Below are 20,212 nucleotides of genomic sequence, written 5' to 3'. Positions count from 1 at the left end.
ATGAATAAAGTGGTCATGGTGGTACGATGGAGGTTATATACATATATTTCCACTTACTGAGGCCAATATGACCATAGCCACTAATGAGTGCCCCATCAGTCATCCAATGTGATCACACTGATATGTCACCATTCCCCAAGGGTATCCGCAAGCTACATGGGGGCAGGTTGATGGCAATGGGCTGCTTTGATTAAGGAAGGCATTCATTTTACTGGAATAGACACAGTGGATACGAATTTGCCTTAGATTTCCTTAGTGTCTCTGTCAAAACTACCATCTATGAATTTATAGACTACCTTGTTACTATTTTCCTTTTTTTTTGTTTGTTTTTTTTGAGACGGAGTCTCGCTCTGTCGCCCAGGCTGGAGCGCAGTGGCGCAATCTTGGCTCACTGCAAGCTCCGCCTCCCGGGTTCACGCCATTCTCCTGCCTCAGCCTCTCCGAGTAGCTGGGACTACAGGCGCCCGCCACCACGCCCGGCTAATTTTTTTGTATGTTTAGTAGAGACGGGGTTTCACCGTGGTCTCGATCTCCTGACCTCGTGATCCGCCCGCCTTGGCTTCCCAAAGTGCTGGGATTACAAGCGTGAGCCACCGCGCCCAGCCTCGGCCAGCTTCTTTACTGCAAACTGTTTCATCAGCAAGGTCTTTATGACCTGTATCTTGTGCCAACCTCCTATCTCATCCTGTAACTAAGAACACCTAACCTCCTGGGAATGCAGCACAGTAGGTCTCAGCCTTATTTTACCTAGCAGCTGTTCAAGATGGAGTCGCTCTGATTCCAACATCTCTGACAAGACATAAAGGTGACCGTTTACAGACACTACTAAGCCCGCTTTCACGATTCTGAGAAGTCAACTATCTGTTAAAAATTATTATATATGTATATATCTCTTAGTGCTTCCGCTTCTTTCACTGAACCTCAATGATACAAACATCAACAAATCTTTTTTGTTTTTTTGTTTCCATTGAATAACTTTCTAAACATAACTCTGAAGCATAATTATACAAAAACAACAAACAAAAACACTTTTGGGGTGAGGCTGGAGAAGGACAAAGAGGTTGGGGTATATAGAGAATAATCTTTTGTATCTTTATTGTGGAGGGACCCTGAAGAAACTTGAGACAGAAAATTATAAAAACAAGATTCCTCCTCCGTGTCATGCTCTTTTCAAAGCCATGACCCCTGGGGAGACTAAGACACTCTTTCACTGGGACACAGGAGAGCACCAGGGAGCTAAGATGGTGTCTCTAGACCTCCGCAGAAACCCATAATGACTAAGACTCTCAGCTTCATCACTTTTTTTTTTTTTTTTTTGAGACGGAGTCTTGCTCTGTCGCCCAGGCTGGAGTGCAGTGGAGCAATCTCGGCTCACTGCAAGCTCCGCCTCCCGGGTTGACGTCATTCTCCTGCCTCAGCCTCTGAATAGCTGGGACTACAGGCGCCCACCACCACGCCCGGCTAATTTTTTGTATTTTTAGTAGAGACGGGGTTTCACCATGGTCTCGATCTCCTGACCTCGTGATCCGCCCGCCTCGGCCTCCCAAAGTGCTGGGATTACAAGCGTGAGCCACCGCGCCCGGCCACTTCGTCACTTTTAACTTTGAGACCTTGGGAAGGCTACTTAACCACTCAGTTTCCTTCTAACTTAGGACACTATTCTGAGATGGTAATATTTGTGTTAGCTATTATCATTATTATTCCCCCACCTTGCCTCAGGAGATCAGTTCCCTCCACATTGGGAAGTTTGTGATGAGCTGAGGAAATATTGCAGGCAGTGCTGCTCAGCTGACTCAACACTAGCTGTCTTGGTCCCCACTGTCAAGGTTGCTGGCCTTCCATGTATCAGTGTTCCTCTTACAGATTTCTGAGGTCCCCAGATCTTGTACTGGTTTTCTGGGTCTTCTGAAGTTGGCTCCAAACCAAACTGTTTGCTATGAGCCATCATAATGCTTTCTCCAAGAGGAAACAGTGTTTCCCTAAGTTGTAACATTTCCAGTTGTCCCTCTGAGGAGATTGGGACTTTGGGTCCCTCAAGAACCCTGCTTTTATAGGTTTATTGCTCCATCTGCTGGAAAGATGTATAATACAAGCAAGAGCTGGGGGCTGAGATCTCACTGGGTGCCTGGCACTGGGCTAAGATCTGCACCCACATTACCTGGTTTCACTTCCACAAACACTCTATCAGTTCTGTCTTACAGCAGAGAAAACTAATGCTTACAGGAAGTGACTTCTCTCCATCATTCAGCTGGCCTGCCAGCATTGGACCCAGCTAGTCTGGCTCTGGAAAGTGTGCATTTTATCACTATTCTATAACCATAGCTGATTTGGGCTCTATTAGGGTTGGAGTAGAAATCTTTCCTACCCACTAATAAACATATGTATTCTATGTGCGGCCTTCTCAAAGGAACTTAAACTCACACATTCAGAGAAAAATATCTATTTCATAGAATTTCGAGGAGTCGAGAAAATATTTTAATGTAAGCAATCTAGCTTAGTGTCTGACATGTAGTAAGTTCTAAATAAATGCTATTTACTTTACCTTCCTCTAGATCCTTGTAGGGCCCTCTCACTTCCATCTAACTGTGGGAACATTTCCTATAGCCCTACAGCATATTTCTGAAGAACTAAAGATGTTTTAACCCTCGTTTATCACGGGACCCTAATCATCATACTTTGAGTTCCCATTTCCAGTTCAGAAGGCTCTACCTCAGTTTCCTCTCCATCGCAAGACCAAAAGGCCCTTAATGCAAGTAAGATCCTTGAGGACTTGCTTTGATATTTCAGCATTAACAAGGCAGGGTCAAGATCTCTTTGCTCTTCATTCGTAACTTCCTAGGTACTAGATTTAGCAGTGTTAGCACTAGCTCATATTTGCAAATCTCTTTGCAAGTCCAGATTTGCTCCTGTACAAAGGAGGTGATTCAGAATGCCTTTCCTTTAGCTTAGTATGTAATGCAATGTCATGCCGATTAGTCAATAGAAAATATGAATCAGCATGTTTGCAATCAGATCAAAACGACTTGCAACATGTATTCATCATTGAGGGGTTTGGCCTTTATTAGCAGTGCTGGGAAAATGCCTGGATATTTAAATATTCTATGTCATTCCCAGGTTAAACTTCCTGTGCAAATTAAAGAAGTTCGACCCAATGACCTCTAAGGTTTATTTATCTTAAATTCAGGTGCTTTCATATTTCATATCTTGTTCATATTTACCAAAGAAAAACCTTGGCACCTTGCTGGGTATCTCATTAAGATTCAAAAATAGGTACCGGGGTTCTTATTAATTCTAGCTTGAAAACTATAATTAATAATATACAAATTTAATTTATGGTATTTTAGTGACATTTTATCATACTTTTATTGCAAGGAAATTTGGTTTTTTAACTCTTGGTTTATCGATGTTTACTTTTTTTTTTTTTTTGAGACGGAGTCTTGCTCTGTCACACAGGCTGGAGTGCAGTGGCGCTATCTCGGGTCACCGCAACCTCTGCCTCCTAGGTTCAAGCGATTCTCCTGCCTCAGCCTCCCGAGTAGCTGAAACTACAGGCACGTGCCACCACGCCCAACTAATTTTTTGTATTTTTAGTAGAGACGGGGTTTCACCCTGTTAGCCAGGATGGTCTTGATCTCCTGACCTCGTGATCCGCCTGCCTCAGCCTCCCAAAGTGCTGGGATCACAGGCGTGAGCCACCATGCCTGGCCCAATGTTTACTTTTAAAAACAGCTTAAATATAAAAGAGCTTTTATACATAGCTCTTGATAGGAAAGTTTAATGGTCAAAATTTGAAATGTGATGAAAAACATTTCATAACTATCAATTTCACACATGAACTTTAAAATTGTAACGTACGGTATTTTTATTAAAAATACCACCATTCTCTATATAATTCTGAACATTTCTGAATAACGTTAAGTCGACTAGTTATAATATACCTTTAAAAGAATGTTTTAAATTTGTCCCTCCCTCTGTGGGAGGAAAGTTGGCCTAGTTGAAGTTAGGAATCCGTGACTCTAATCCAGGTCTCTTGTATAAAAAGAAAATATACTTTAAAGAACTTGGGGATAATCTTATCAAAAGGGATTAGAAGATGTACTAGAGGAATTATGATTTGTCTGGAGAATCAAATGGCTCACAATGGTTATTACCTTGCTTAAGTATATAGTAAAATAGACTGATTACAGCTTCCTGCTTACCAGAATTAAATACTACAATTTCTAAAATGCTCCTCAGGTATTTTAAATCCTTGTTCATTTTTTTTTTTTTTTTTGCTCGTTGGCATTTTGTGTTGTAATGAGTGTGCAGAGAAAGTCTGCATATGTCTATTATATGAGCCCCTACACCTGTTTTACCGTCTGCCTCTTTTAACAGATTACTCTAAGGGCAATACAAAATACTTTGATTTTTCAATTCAAATCAGTCATATTGGTAATATGGCATTGCTCTGCTAACTAATAAATTATTCTGCGTCTCAAAACATGTGGCCTGAAAGGAAAGGTCCAAGAGCACGCGTGAAAAGGAGTGCACCCTTGTAGCAGCAAGATTTGTATTGCATTCTGCTCACGTGGATTCCAATCTGTAGCATTTTATTTGACTGGTATACTTTTACAAAATAAATGAAATCAAGAAATTTGAATTTATCTATTTCAAGGAAGCCCAGTAAACTTTACTTATGTTGAAAAGGTAGGCCTGGCATGGTGGCTCACGTCTGTAATCCCAGCACTTTGGGAGGGTGAGGTGGGTGGATCACAAGGTCAGGAGTTTGAGACCAGCCTGATCAATGGTGAAACCCTGTCTCTACTAAAAATACTAAAATTAGCTGGGCGTGGTGGCACGTGCCTGTAATCCCAGCTACTCAGGAGGCTGAGGCAGGAGAATCACTTGAACCTGGGAGGTAGAGGTTGCAGTGAGCCGAGATCATGCCACTGCACTCCAGCCTGGGCGACAGAGTGAGACTCTGTCTCAAAAAAAAAAAAAAAAAAGTAAAAATCTAGATAAGGACCTCCACCTCTCAGTATTTGCTTTAGACTATAAGAACACTGTACCCTTCAAAGGCTATTTATTTCCCTCCCAGGACATGGGGCCTAATGTTCTATGGCACATTTGTCATGCGACAGCATGATTTATATGTCTACATTAGAATTCTCTTGCTTCAAAGATGAAACAGCAACTGAATATAAAGTTATATATTTGGGGTGGGAGTTGATATAGATATAAATAGCAAAACTCTTAATGTTAATTATTATATAACTTAAACATAGACAGCAAGAAACAGACTAGAGTAGCAAGACAAAAAAATTTAAAAGTCATTTTGCTTTGTCATTTTGCTTATCTGAATTTCTTATTCCAGCTACAATTCTCCTTATAAATCAGTATTTTCTAATCTCACTCTTGATGCAATGCTAGAGCTCACTGTGCTGAATAATAATTTTTTTCCTCAGGTACAGAAGAATGAAGAAGGAATAAACAGACCTTCTGGATAATTGCATCAGCCTTCCCCACTATTCCAATGCCATGCTAACATTTCAAGTAATGTCCCTTTTGTCTTGCTGAGAAAAAATCATTTCATGATTTATTACACTGAATTAAAGGCTATGCACACTCTGGAGTTGGAACATGACTGAAGGGCAAGCAAGCGTAAAGGATATCAGAAACAGTTGGTGTGTTTAAATTTTTCTGAATTTCTCAAGTAAACTTTTTAGAAAGTGGTCAGAAGATAAAATGGTTATATAAGTTACTTAAACTGTAGATGATGGCACCTTTATCCATATGTAATAGAATTAAGCTAAGAATTAGTTCTGCAGAAAACTTTCTCTTTTAGAGATTTCTGTTTTATCAGATTACCATTTGCCAAAGCGAATTTCATAATATGTGACTTTTTTCAGTATCATTAATTGTCATTGAGCTTGAGAGCCTGAGTTTTTGCTGAAATTGTTCCAATGCACAGAAAATGCCATAAAATTGAGCCTACCATGTTTTTGTTTTTTTTTTTTTTTTGGATATTACCTACACTTGTAGAAAATCAAAGTTTATTCTAGTTGTTGTATGCTCTGCGTATCTGAAATACAAGAGGGGCTTCAGTCACTCTGGAAGTGGTGATATTTGATTTCTCATTTCTTACTATGGTCTCTCTCCAGATAAGTAAGTTAGCTATTTCATCTACTTGTTCCTCAATTAATGGCCTTCTTGATTAAATAAGAAGATGACAAGGTTTCTCCTTAATGTGAAATTTAAATTACACAGAGCAAAAAAAAAAATTTTATTAATCTTTAATACCTCCCATGGAGACTTGAATTCTTCACTATACAGTCCAATAAATGGAATAGTTAAATATTTAAAGGTTCCAGCAAAAAGTTCTAGCCAGCTGTACTGTTCTAATAACAAAGTCTATCAACTTTTTTTAACTGAGGAATTTTGTGATATTTTATGAAGAGAAAGATAAAACCTGCTTAGCCAGCCAATTACCTGCCTGCTTAAGGCAGATTATTTATCCTAGAAGTCCCATTGTCTAAGGTAGATAATTTATCCTATTGTCTTCTACTGACATTCATTTCTATTCATCATTTATAAACTTTATTGAAACATAATTTCAAAATAAAAATATATGCCGCCATCATCATCACCAACAAAATTATGTTGATGACAGAAATCTTACTGTTTTCTCAGACTTAATCTATCCTCAAAATATACTTTTCAAAACATTTAAAAACTTGATTCTCTTACAAGTTGAGAGAGGATGAGTCAACAATTTATTTAACTAATTAATGATGAAAACAATAGGATTGTAAAACTGATTCATAAATTTATAGATAAGACAGATTTATAGTCCCTGACAGACATAATATTGACATAGGATTGTTAAATTAAATAGAAAGCTAGTACCCTTCAAGGATTTGTCGGTGTAGCTTTCGACTGACAGAATAAAACTCAGATTCACAAAAGGCCAGAGGGTTTTTTTGGGAGAATTATATCAGCAGAAACACTATCAGCCACCAGCTTGCACTGTTAAGTGAGAAAGACAGTACAAAATGAAAGGGGGTCATTGAACTCCCAGAAAATAGGCTTAGAAAATGATTCAACTGCAAACGTGCTAGTTTTCTTGAAAAAAAGGGGCTAAATATTTGTTGCTTAGCGTCATGAAGTTTGGGGGATAATTTAAGCAGTAGACAATTAAGACGCAATGAAAGGTTAAATGTTATATTTGAAATAGGTGTTTTTCACACAATTTAGAAATGGAGATAAGAAGAAAAATATGCAGATATCGATAACACAAGTAAAGTAAGATAAATATCACAAGAGAAATTCACAGAAAGTCTGTGTCAACTCGTTGAAAGAGTGAGCAAAGAGCATTCCTGGACATATTGACTAGAACCAGGCAAGATGTTATGCAAGAAGAAGTAATTGAAAACACAGGAATTGAATTTGAAACCTAACAATTAGAAGTTGTGTGACCCACAGCTGGTCAACTGCCTTTAGTTGTTTCTCTGAATGAGAATCACTCATGAGGATTAAATAGGCCAAAGGTACATCCTTTTTTATCCAGGGTGGTCTACCTTCATGCCATTTTCCCAGCAAATATATTAAAAGTGCCCTCTTTTACTCTCAATGAAGTCTTGCTTTGGATGATGAATTATATGGTTACCTGAGGATTGGTTGAAATAATGCACAGGCAATTTTAAAAAGTGATACTAAATTAAAAAAAAACCCACCAAAATTTTACACTTTGCAAGAAACATAATTAATTTTAATAAATTTTATCACAAAGTTGCCCTTTGCACTTACATACAGATATGAACAGAGGCTTCATATACTTACATATATGAATGTATATGTGAGCACATTTATACTATATACCCCAAAACATATAAAAATAGAAAGCATGTTTGCATAACAGTTTAGAAAGATTAATCTGACGGTGATGAGTCATATAATTCAGAGTAAGGAAAAAGATATTGCCTCAAGTTTGGTATTGGATTTTTCCATTTCACGCACAAGATTGATGAATTTCTGTCTAATGGGGTATAGTATATGAAATCAGATATAACATATCTGTGGTTATGTCTCACCCACAATAAATTATTTAAAAAGGAAGCAAAATCAATAAAACAACAAAAAGCTCAACTTTAAACACAATCACCTGGGGTAACTAGAGGAGCAATGGGAATAGCAACTGAAGGATAATTAGTCACAACTGCTTTCATCAAATATATTTTTGGTGCAGAGAAAAACTATTTTCATTATTCCCAGAGCGAATGAGAATGCAGAGACATGAATACTTTGGTTGGGATTTAGAAATATAGTCAAACTTTAACAACTTTATACAACAGTTCTTAAAAATGTATTAGTGTCAAACTCACCCTTTAGTGACGAAGAGGAGTGACAGTGAGCTATCTTCACACAGCTGATTGCAGAGAATAGTGTGTGCAACGTCATTGCAGGTACCACTTCAAGGTGATTCACTGGAAATCTGTCTTGAGAATTAAAACATTAACCAGAACTTTTAATAAAATTTTTAAGCTAAAGAAAAATTCACTGGCTTGAGGCACTTTTTCAGAACATGGATTTAACACTCTGGCAAGGGCCTGAGGATGAGGCAACCTTGCTGCTAAGGTAGCTTCTTAGAAGCCTAAATAAATTGATAACCCAAAATGAGGGCAGTGAAAATACCTGTGTTGACCTGGCAGAGAAAGTAAAAAAAAAAAGCTTAGATGTGGACATCCTGAAATGTATGTATTAGGTGAGGCCATAACACTTATGAGAGAATTATGTTATGTTCCAGGGAGGACCCAAAGGACAATCTAATCACCAAGGGCACCATGGGGATAGAAGGCCATTAGCATTGCTGAGAAATCCAGCGGTGGCTGTGCTCTGCAGACAGAGCCACCCACCTCAAGGGTCACGTTGCATTTCTATTGTTCTAACAATCATAGAATTGTTTTTTGTTTTTTTGTTTTCTTTTGAGACAGAGTCTCACTCTGTCGCCCAGGCTGGAGTTCAGTGGCGCAATCTCGGCTCACTGCAAGCTCCGCCTCCCGGGTTCACGCCATTCTCCTGCCTCAGCCTCTCCGAGTAGCTAGGACTACAGGCGCCCGCCACCACGCCCGGCTAATTTTTTGTATTTTTAGTAGAGACGGGGTTTCACCGTGGTCTCGATCTCCTGACCTCGTGATTCGCCCGCCTCGGCCTCCCAAAGTGCTGGGATTACAAGTGTGAGCCACCGCGCCTGGCCCAATCATAGAATTGTTCATATTCTAACAATTACAACTAACCAATTCATAACTTAAAGGCAATTCTTACACTCAATGATTTTCTCAAAATTGAGGTTTAAGCCTGAGTTGTACTAAATTAATGGTATGAATGTATGTGCTGCTTAAAGAAAGCAATTGCTTTTCTCTTTGCACTCGTGTATTACCTGTCTTCAAGAAAACTGTATTCTGCATAAAGTGTAATGTGCTGGGTGGTCAGAAAGGTTTAGTAGAATGAGCACAGGCTCTCAAATCAGAAAGAATTGTAATTTTGGCTATAAAAAGTATTTGAATTTTAAATTATTTATATTTAATATATTAAGCTCTTACACTTATTGAATGCATATTATGTGTGGATAACTCTTCTGGGCGCTTTATTTGGAAATAATTATTTAATCCTCATAACAACCCCATGAAGATCATACTATTATCATCCAAAGTTTACTGAGGAAGATGCTGAGGCAAGGTTGGTGACTAGTAACATGGCCACATTTGCTGTGGATAGGTCAATCCAGGACATCTGACTTCAAAACTTGCAATCTTAGCCATATGATAATTTGCATCTTTATTTTGATTCATGATTCTAAGAAATGTTTATTGAGCTCTTACTCTGTTACAGATCCCACAGAACCAGCAAGTAATGGAATTAAAAAAAAATTTCTGCTCTCTTGGAGCTGACATTATAGTGGGAAATGGAAATAATTAGGAGATTGTTGTCATATTAAAATATACAATCCATTGTGCCTGAAACTATGGAGGCTAAAATGAATAGCTTGCTTCCTTGAAATCTTAGGGAAAAGATGATTAATGTTTGCCAAAGAATTGAAAGGCCCAAATTGAGAATAATTGGAGTCTTTCAACTTGCCATTTTGCATTCTAGCAAAATCGTACATCTTTGATTTAATAATTAGAAGGGAAGCAAGCTACTGCTCCTTTGTATATAATTACAAGCTTGTTGCAGGCAAATAATTCTGTATATTAACTTTTTCACATTTTTGGTGAATCATTATCTCTTCAGTTTCTGACATTATAACAGCGATCATATTTGTATACTTTCTATCAAATTTGCCTTGATATGAAGGGGTTTTACAAACTTATTTATCATTTATGCCATGTATAGTGTTATTGGGGATGTAACAAAAATAAAAAACTGTTTTGACCCTCAATAGATTTACAATCCAAAGCAGAGTGGGAGGAAGAGACCTACAAGACCATGTTTCATTGGATAGCTTTGGAGTAATATCTATAATTTTAGAAAAAAGTTAAGAGGAAGAAGAAACTGGTGTCAGCTAGACTTAGAAGATTTTACAACAGAGACTGGCTTCCATTCACTGATCAGATATTCACTGATTTTTAATTCTTACCACCAGAGAAAAAGTCATTATGATGAGGGTCCTCAGGAAAGACAATACAGTCAGCCGAGAAATACAATTTTCTTTATCTACTGTTGTTTCCTTTATACGGACCATTGAAATATATACTTAACCACCAGCAAAACTCCTATTAAACACAAGTAAAAAAAAATTACTGCATGCAAAAGAGTGGACACCAGGCAAAGTGGTAATTTATTAATTTTCAGGATTTTTGTTGTTGTCATATGTAATTTACCCCGTAAGTTTACAATAAATAATTGATGTAACTAAATTTATGGATTGCAATTAATTACTAGGTTTGTACCACGATGAAGTAATATATATGTTGTCTAATTTAATAATGATTTGTCTACAGAATTCAACCAACCGCTCATTACAGAATCTGATGAACCTACCTTTAGACTACCTGTTAAGATACTATATATGATGTAGTAGGTTTAACAAATAATGAAGGACCTTTCATCCTTGATTGACTCAAGTAGGGACGGAGGGTCTCCAAGAAATATAAATGTAGTCTGCTATAATGGGTATTAGCTAGATTAGCACTTCAGAAAATGAAGAATGATTTTCATTATCAAATGATTATTTGATACTTCCATTCTGCATTCTAAGCACATATTAGTTGATGTACAGGTGCTGCTGGGTAACTGGAAACAGACCACAAAATTGCTCCAAAAGATAAAATTCTCAAATAACAGAGTTATCATGATTGTAAAAAAAGGTATGATAAATACATAAAGGCTGGCAAAAACGGGGAAGGTTTAAAACTGTAACCTTAGTTATCCTTCAATAAAACATAGTTAAAGTAGAATGAAGCAGATGTTTATTCTGGTAGATTCTACTGCAATGTTACATTTTAACTTAATATTTCTGTTTTGTGATTTATTTTTAGTATAGCAAAATGTTTGGTTAATATTGTGGGTATTGATACTGTGTTAAAATTTGTGACAGTCTATTTAATTTTTCAGTATGAAGAAGTATTACTGCTATGATGAAATATTTACTTTTGTGGTGGAAATAAATAAGAAAATAGAATTGACTAAAAGCAAAACAAACCAATATAGAAAGAAAAAAAAGTCTGTTATTTATCAACAAAACATTAGGAAATTTACATGCTTAAAGTAAACTTTCATTCCCTATTCCAAAGTGCCTTATATATTCTACTCTCTTTGCTTTCACATAAATTTATTCTATGCTATAATGTAACTGGTATACTATTAAGTCCCATATATATCTATAACTATGCCATATAAAGTTAATGGCATAGTTTCAGACTTCTCATGCGTCCAAGCATATGAATTAACAGTTCCTATGTCATTGTCCTAAGATTTGTAGGTTAAACCTTGGATATTCCCATCTGAGCATCTGTACCAAACAGGAAAGACCTGTGCGAGTTCCTGAGAACCAGTGCTCATTCCAGAAAGGAAAGGTTTCTTTCCAGGAAGAAATGTCTGAAATTCAGTGAATTAAAATCCTCACTGAGTCTTCATACTCTTTACTTCTCCCTGGAAAAACTGGCTACGAAAATTTAATATTCTGTCATGTTAAGATCAAGCTCTATCAGATCAGCCATACATATCAAGTACATTTTGACAAACTTGATTCATACTAAGTGTTTTCAAATTATGAACAACCAAGGGTCTTCTATCCAAAAATACTGATTATTTAATTCTGAATATCATTACAGAGCAGTAACATGCTCTCAGCATTTGGGGATACAAGAGTCAGAAGATGGACAAGACTCCTTCCTAACAACAATTACCACTTAATTACAATATACCAAGTAGTATTTTATCTGCTAGGTATATTGGACTTACTTTTCACAGGTAGTTTATACCAACAAAATTTCTAACCAAAATATTTCTTAAAAATTACTGATTTTATTTGAAATCATGTGCAGGAAAAATACAAACATATCTTGAATTTCCATTTGTCTATTAAACAAAAGGGGATAAATATGACTAATATCATTTAACAAGAGAAATTATAGACTATGAAAAGAGTAGCTTATTTATATCAACTCACAACACTTTCCAGAGAGAGAAAGAAAAAGGCTAGTATGTGGCCTGACCAAGAAGTTGGCCATCCTTTTCCCTTTCTTTGTGGAAGATGGTCCTGATAGGATGGAGACTTAAATAAAGGGATTGATTTGTTTCCTCCAGCTGTCCTAATAGTGAGTGAATAAAATTAACTGTGAACTATTTCAATCAATTACTCAATGATTGACTTGCATTGATTAGAAAAGAGCTGATTCTTTGCCATGGATATCTAGATACCTTGATGATTCTATTTTGAGCTAATTTAAAAGTAGGACAATACCCACTGGATGGAAGTTTCAAAACTCGAAAACAATAAAACCCACATGATTTTATTTCTTTTAATAACTTTTGTGACAGTGAAATTGAAGTCTTACACACATTTTTTTTTTTTACTCCAGTGTCTTATTGGTTATCTGGAGCAAAATTCAGAAAGGAGAGCAACTATGTAAAAAAGTAAGAATTTTGGCTTGCTATGCCATTCTTAGAGATTTCTTTTATCTTTATGTCTTGTGTAAAATTTAAACAACTTCCTGTACTATAAATAAGATATTTTGAAGGCAAGGATATGCATAGGTAATACTTTAGAAAATAATTGTGATTCCAATTCTGTACTTAGCACTTAATATTAAAACTTCCTTATAGGGAATATAATTTTCTGCAACAGATAGTGCAATTTTGTTTCACCATTAACAGGTAAATAAGTAAATATACATTTAAATAAATATTATAATCTTCATTTGTTAATACAAACATTATAAATTATTGAATACTTTTTCCAATAGACAAGCAGCTTTAAAAATCTGCTTTCACCACTTTTTTTTTTTTTTGAGACAGAGTCTCGCTCTGTCGCCTGGACTAGAGTACAGTGGTGAGATCTCGGCTCACTGCCAGCTCCGCCTCCTGGCTGCACACCATTCTCCTGCCTCAGCCTCCCGAGTAGCTGGGACTACAGGTGCCCGCCACCACGCCCGGACTTTTTTTGTATTTTTAGTAGACACGGGGTTTCACCCTGTTAGCTAGGATGGGCTCGATCTCCTGACTTCGTTATCCACCTGCTGCGGCCTCCCAAAGTGCTGGGATTACAGGCATGAGCCACTGTGCCAGGCCACTTTCACCATTCTTAATCCTCTGAGGTGGGGAGGTCTTTTAAACTATAGTTTGTATAACTGAAAATCAAAAGGAAAAACTTTTAATGAAGTTTTTGTAAATAGTAAGAAACATAAGGGAATACCAAAAGCAAACTTTTTTGAATGCTTACTTTTGGGGAAGCATTGAATTTTATATCTGGTATATGATAATTCATATCTTAGGATATGCTCCCGTTTCTATAAGTAGGAATTAGGAAACACGGAGAGGTGAATTTTTTGCTCATGAATGAATTTACCCATTAGGCATTTTTGAGAGGGATCAGTAGTCAGCAGTTATCACTTTCTTCTACTCTTCATATTGCTAGAGACATAGTGACTCCATGTCTTATAGAATGTTCATTTTCTCTTTCACTTATCCCATATCATGTGCCAGCTATTGATTCAATCAATTTTAACAATGAAAGTTCTAAACCAGGAACCATTTACACTGGATCTTACATTTGCCCTGGGTAAGATGGCAGTTGATGGCAGTTTCCATGTGCATCAGGAAGAAGTCTTCATTAGCTTCATGATGTTAAGTCCTTAAATGTAATTTTATCACGGAAAACATAACCTATATTCAAGCCTTAACCTTAACTAAGTCCTCATATTCGTTGTTACCCTTACCAAATTTTTCTTAATTGTATGCCTAACATGCAAATGATACGGCCAGGAGACAGGGAAATACTGGGTAGAAAAGGGCAGTTCCCCAGCAAAGGCCCCACCCTCAAGCCTGAAAAACCATGGCCCTAAATGAGGACAGGCATTCCTGTTGTCACACCCAAAAAGTTGCCTTTTGGCCTGCCATGCCCGGTATCCTGTACCCATATAAATCCCGAACCCCAGGCTCCAGAAGCAGATGAGCAGGTGAGCAAATGAGGAGTCAAACAGATGGATAATAGAACGACACAGCAGAGAAAGAAGAGGAATGTCTGAATACCAAGAGGAGTTCAGCTGGGGGCAGTTGGAGAGAGGTTTGGAGACTGAATGGCCAGTTTCCAGGGGAAGATCACCTTCCCATTCTATCCCCTCCTTCTGGCTCCTCATCCAGCCCACTGAGAGCCACCTCCACCACTCAATAAAACCTTGCATTCATCCTTCAATCCCATGTGTGACCTGATTCTTCCAGGACGGTGGGCAAGAGCTCAGGATACTGAAAGCTGTCACACTGGCTCTCTGCGCTTGAGAAAAGGCAGAGGGTCCATTGAGCTAGTTAACACTTCAAATCATCTGCAGACAGCAAGGCTAAGAGAGCATTAGTTAACACTGTGGCTGCAGGCACCCACCCCTAGACACTGCCATGTGACCAGAGCCCACAGTGCTTGCTCCAGCCTCTGCACCCGCCTGTCTGCATGATCCCTCTCCCTCAAGGGGTTTGAGCAGCAGTGGTGACCAAATAGCCGAGCCACTCCCCTGTTGCAAGTCCTGAGAAGGGGATCATGGAACTCTCCCATTTCACTTAGGCAGGGAAGGGGTAAGACTCTGGGATGGACTAAGAATGTAGATTTTACATATCACTTGATAATTTGTTACCAATTATTTGGTAATTTTTTTTTTTTTTTTTTTTTGAGACAGTCTTGCTCTGTTGCCCAGAGCTGGAGTGCAATGGCCAATCTTGGCTCACTGCAACCTCCACCTCCTGGGTTCAAGCAGTTCTCCTGCCTCAGCCTCCCGAGTAGCTGGGATTACAGGTGTGCACCACCAAGCCCGGCTAATTTTTGTATTTTTAGTAGAGATGGGGTTTCACCATGTTGGCCAGGCTGATCTAGAACTCCTGACCTCGTAATCCACCCACCTCAGCCTCCCAAAATGCTGAGATTACAGGCATGAGCCACTGTGCCCAGCCTACTTGGTAATTTTTAAAAGCTACAGGTTTAATAGTTAATTTCTCAAGCAAATAAAAGATGTTCCCAACTCCAAACTGCTTTATTAAATAATTTAACCTAATTAAATAGAATTCTGATCATGGACCATATAGTTTATTATCCAAACTGTAGCCACAGGCAGTAGACAGGATTGAATCAGACAATCCTGCAAGATCACCCACCCTCCTTCAAAGAGATATTGTCTATGAGTGGACATTATCCTCACAGCCTTACACCTGTTTTTCCAATGGACACTTGCATATGAAATGACAGAAGAAAAATTAAAAAACAGGGCATCCCCAAAGGCAAAATAATGTAGGCCCAACTCAACACAACAGAGAGGAAAAATTGCAGAATATAGCACTCATCCAACTTGAGCTGTAAAACGTTATATTCTTCAAATAATTTTCACTACCACTCTATATAACCATGTTAAATACATTAGCACAACATACTGATGAAAATAAATGTCTTCCAAGATTTGCACATAAATGCAAAGAGGATCGTAATCATTACTTTTAAGAGATTCGGGGTCAGTTGGTGTGTGTGTAGGGGAGTGTGTTTTATTGTGATATAATTCAAAAACCATACAACTGAACAGTTTAATATGTTAGCAGAGTTCTCCAACCATCACCACTATCTAATTATAGAAGAATTACAACACCTCAAACACAAACTCCATACCATTTAATAACCACTCTTAATTCTTCCTTCTCCCCACTCCCAGGCAAACACAAATCTACTTTCTGTCTCTGTGGTTTTGTCTGTTCTGGACATTTCATATAAATGAAATCATACGATGTCTTTTCTGGCTGAATTCTTTTTACAGTATAATAATTTCAATGTTCATTCATGTTGTAACATATATCAGTACATCATTCCTTTCTATTTCTGAATGATACTGAATTGTATGGACATACTACATTTTGTTATCCACTCATCAGTTGCTGGACATCTGTATTATTTCCATTTCTGAGGTATTATGTGTAACACTGCTATGAACATTTATGTGGAATTTTTTGTGGACATATGTTTTCATTTCTCTTGGATATATACCCAGGAGTGTAAATTGCTGGTCATATTGTCTCTGTTTTATAATATATTTTGAGGAACTGCCAAACTGCTTTCCAGTGTGACTTCACCACTTTAAAATCCCACAGCAATATATGATAATTACAATTTCTCCATATCCTCACCAACATTTGCTATCATCTGTCTTTTTATCTTAGCCGTCCTAGTGAGTATAAAGTGGTATCTCCTTATAGTTTTGATTTGCATTTCCCTTCTGGCTAATGATGCTGAGTATCTTTTCATGTGTTTCTTAGCCATTTGTGTATTTTTCCTTGAAAACGGTCTATTAAGATATTTTTCCTTACTTTGAATGGGTTATTTGTTTTTTCACTAGTGAATTTTAAGAGTAGTTTATTCTAAATACAAGACCTGTATCAGTTATACGTTTTGCAGTTTTTTTCCCTTTTACTGGATTGTTTCTAAGAGTCTGACTCCATTATTGATGTGTGACTCTCGGCAGCTTTTAAAACCCCATCCTAATGTCTTCCCCTTCAGTCTCCCAGTGGACCATGATGATAAGAAAGTCTGGGTTTTCCCACCTTTGGCACTGAAGGGAAGTTCAAACCATGCAGGGGGACCCTCAGGCCAGCCTCATCTTATAACCCCCATAAAATCCCCAAACCATTGTCCTTTCCTGGCTCTCAGACATTTTTACACCTTCTTGGGAGCCAGCTTGCTCACCTAGAAAGCGTCATCCTATGAGGGAATGTATTTGATAACCTGTTGGCGCATGTGTATTGTCATCAGTCTTGACACCAGTAACCAAATTTTGGGTGGGAGTCCATTCTGTTTATAAGACGTGGCCAAAGAATTATTTTTTAGTATCTCAGTAGTGTTTTTCAAGACACGAAATTTAATAATTTTGACAAAATTCAATTGATCTTTTTAAATTTTGTCACATGCTTTTGCTGTCATTTCTAAGACTTTGGACAACTCAAGTGTACGAAGTTTCACTCCTATGTTTTATTCTGAGTTGTATTGTTTTATCTCGTACCATTAGTTTATACTCCATTTTGAACTAATTTTTGTATATGGTGTGAAAGGAGGGCACAGCTTTATTCTACTTTATGTGGATATCTAGTTTTCCTAAAATGATTTGTTGAAAAGGTTATTCTTTCTCCCATTGAATTGTCTTGGCACCCTTGTTGAAAATCAATTGATACTAAATGTAAGGGTGTATTTCTGGGCTTTCAATTCTATTCCATTTATCTATGTGTCTATCCTTATGCCCATATAACACTGCTTTGATTAGTGTAGCTTTGTAGTAAATTTGAAGTGAAAAAAAAATATAATGTAAGTTCTTCAACTTTGTCTTTCTTTTTTTAGATTATTTTGGTTATTCTGGTTCCTTTTATTTCCATATGAATTTTAGGAACAGTTTGTCAATTTCTTAAAGAAAAAGGCAGTTAAGATTATGATAGGAATTGCATTGCACCAGAAATTGCATTTGAGGCCGGGCGCGGTGGCTCACGCTTGTAATCCCAGCACTTTGGGAGGCCGAGGCGGGCGGATCACGAGGTCAGGAGATCGAGACCACGGTGAAACCCCGTCTCTACTAAAAATACAAAAAAGTTAGCCGGGCGTGGTGGCGGGCGCCTGTAGTCCCAGCTACTCGGAGAGGCTGAGGCAGGAGAATGGTGTGAACCCGAGAGGCGGAGCTTGCAGTGAGCCGAGATTGCGCCACTGCACTCCAGCCTGGGCGACAGAGCAAGACTCCGTCTCAAAAAAAAAAAAAAAAAAAGATACGACATTTTATTTTTTTGTCAGTATCTTTCCTTCCCTTAGTGTCTTTGGGTCCGTTTTCATTCTTAGGGAACCTCTTTCCATTAAAGATGCCTCTCTGTTTTTCTCTTGGTCGTATTAGTTCCCTTTGATTTCTATATATAAGAATATTTTTTAATGAAAAACTTACTCTTGAGGAAGTGTTTTTATAGCCTATGCAATATTTTAAGAGAGCAAACATTATTTCCTATTCATTTATTACTCAGATGTTCTATAACACTGAATTCTAATTTTAGCGTGAAGAATATGAAAATAGTTGCTGATATCTATGGTTGCCAGATTTAGCTAATAAAAATACAGGATACTCTGTTAAATAAGAATCTCAGATAAACACAAAATATAAACATTTCTAGTATCAATATTTCTGCTGCAATATTTGCGATTTAGTTATACTAAGAATATTTTTTATTTGAAATTAATATTTAACTGGGCTTCCTGTATTTTATCTGTATCCCATACCCATGTCATACCCAAGAGAGGAGTAATTTTAGGATTTCTTGGGATGATAACTCTTTAGACACTTATGATTTCTTAATTCCAAAGTATTTCCTATGGTAAATAACATTCATCTTTGAATACTGGGCAATGAAAAACTCCATAGATAACTCTCAAGAACATTTTAAAATTCAGCTTTATATGGTCAATACAATGTTTTCTGTTTTCTCCATGAATAAACACACATTTCAAAATTCTTTAAAAAGTTAGCAGTCATATGTATTTTTAATAAAATTAAAGAAACAAAGAAACATGAAAGCATACCTATCATCTACATTGTACTAATTTTCCTATAAACCATTCAGAAACATGTGTCCGTTTTGAGAATAAAATATAAACCCATACATATTTTATAAGATTGTTCATAGAAAAAAAAACTTTACTTTTTTCCACAAAAATTAGAGCCTACATGCACATCAATTTTGAAACAGATTTTTATCCAAATTTGTCTTGTTGGAGCTAAAAATAAGGAGTTTCATAGCTCATACCGTGTACTTTAAACATGTACAGCCTAAAGCACAATTTTACAACTGAATTTTAAGCCCCTGTGAAATGGGGTTTCTAATGGAAATGCTGACAGACTGCTAGCTGCAGGGACACCAGCAGGCACCATTATAATAAATGGGTCTTAGGGAGACATGATATAGGCCCACAGGTAATTAATGGCCGGAGTAAAATAAAATATAGGCACACCATCCCACTGAGAGCATGATGCAATGGAAGAAACTTGTAATAAAACACAAAGAATGTCCACTTAGCAAAGAACTGTGAGGAAAGACTTGTAAAATAAATCATGAGCCAGGACTGTAGCTATAAGCAATCATTGCATATTCCCTAGTAGTTAGACTTTTTACAAAAACACTGTAAAAATAATTTTTGGCTAAGTAAAATTACTCTGTGTAATGAATTGAGAAGGCAATGAAATGTAAACTCAACTACTCAAGAAAGCTAATGATATCCAGGGTTTTCTATTTGGAATGTTAGCTGTAAGAAGTCCAAGAATAAGACTCCATAATGCAGAAGAATTGCATATAAAATATATTCTTAGAACACAGAATAATATGGCTGTATTATCTCTTCTCCAAATGTCTTCATTCAGTCTCCTAACTGCATTTTTTGTTTCTCTCTGGAGTCCAAGAAGGCCCTTAGACCATTGGCCATAATTTTTCTTGATATTTGAAGTCTGTAGTAACTGTTGGTTAATTTTTTTTT

General features: G+C 37.2%; 1 long non-coding RNA gene across 1 annotated transcript; it reads left to right on the top strand.

The window, feature by feature from the left end:
• The first annotated feature begins 713 nt into the window (after window positions 1-713).
• LOC129480322 (uncharacterized) lies at window positions 714-5,607 on the top strand. Its single transcript, XR_008656990.2, has 3 exons — window positions 714-805; window positions 2,605-2,753; window positions 5,445-5,607. It is a non-coding gene; the product is annotated as an uncharacterized lncRNA (long non-coding RNA).
• The last annotated feature ends 14,605 nt before the right edge of the window (window positions 5,608-20,212 follow it).

This window comes from Symphalangus syndactylus, chromosome 4, assembly GCF_028878055.3.
Source record: "Symphalangus syndactylus isolate Jambi chromosome 4, NHGRI_mSymSyn1-v2.1_pri, whole genome shotgun sequence".
Taxonomy (NCBI): Eukaryota; Metazoa; Chordata; class Mammalia; order Primates; family Hylobatidae; genus Symphalangus; species Symphalangus syndactylus.
The sequence above is the reverse complement of the archived record's forward strand: the minus strand, read 5'-3'. Positions and strand labels throughout refer to the sequence as shown.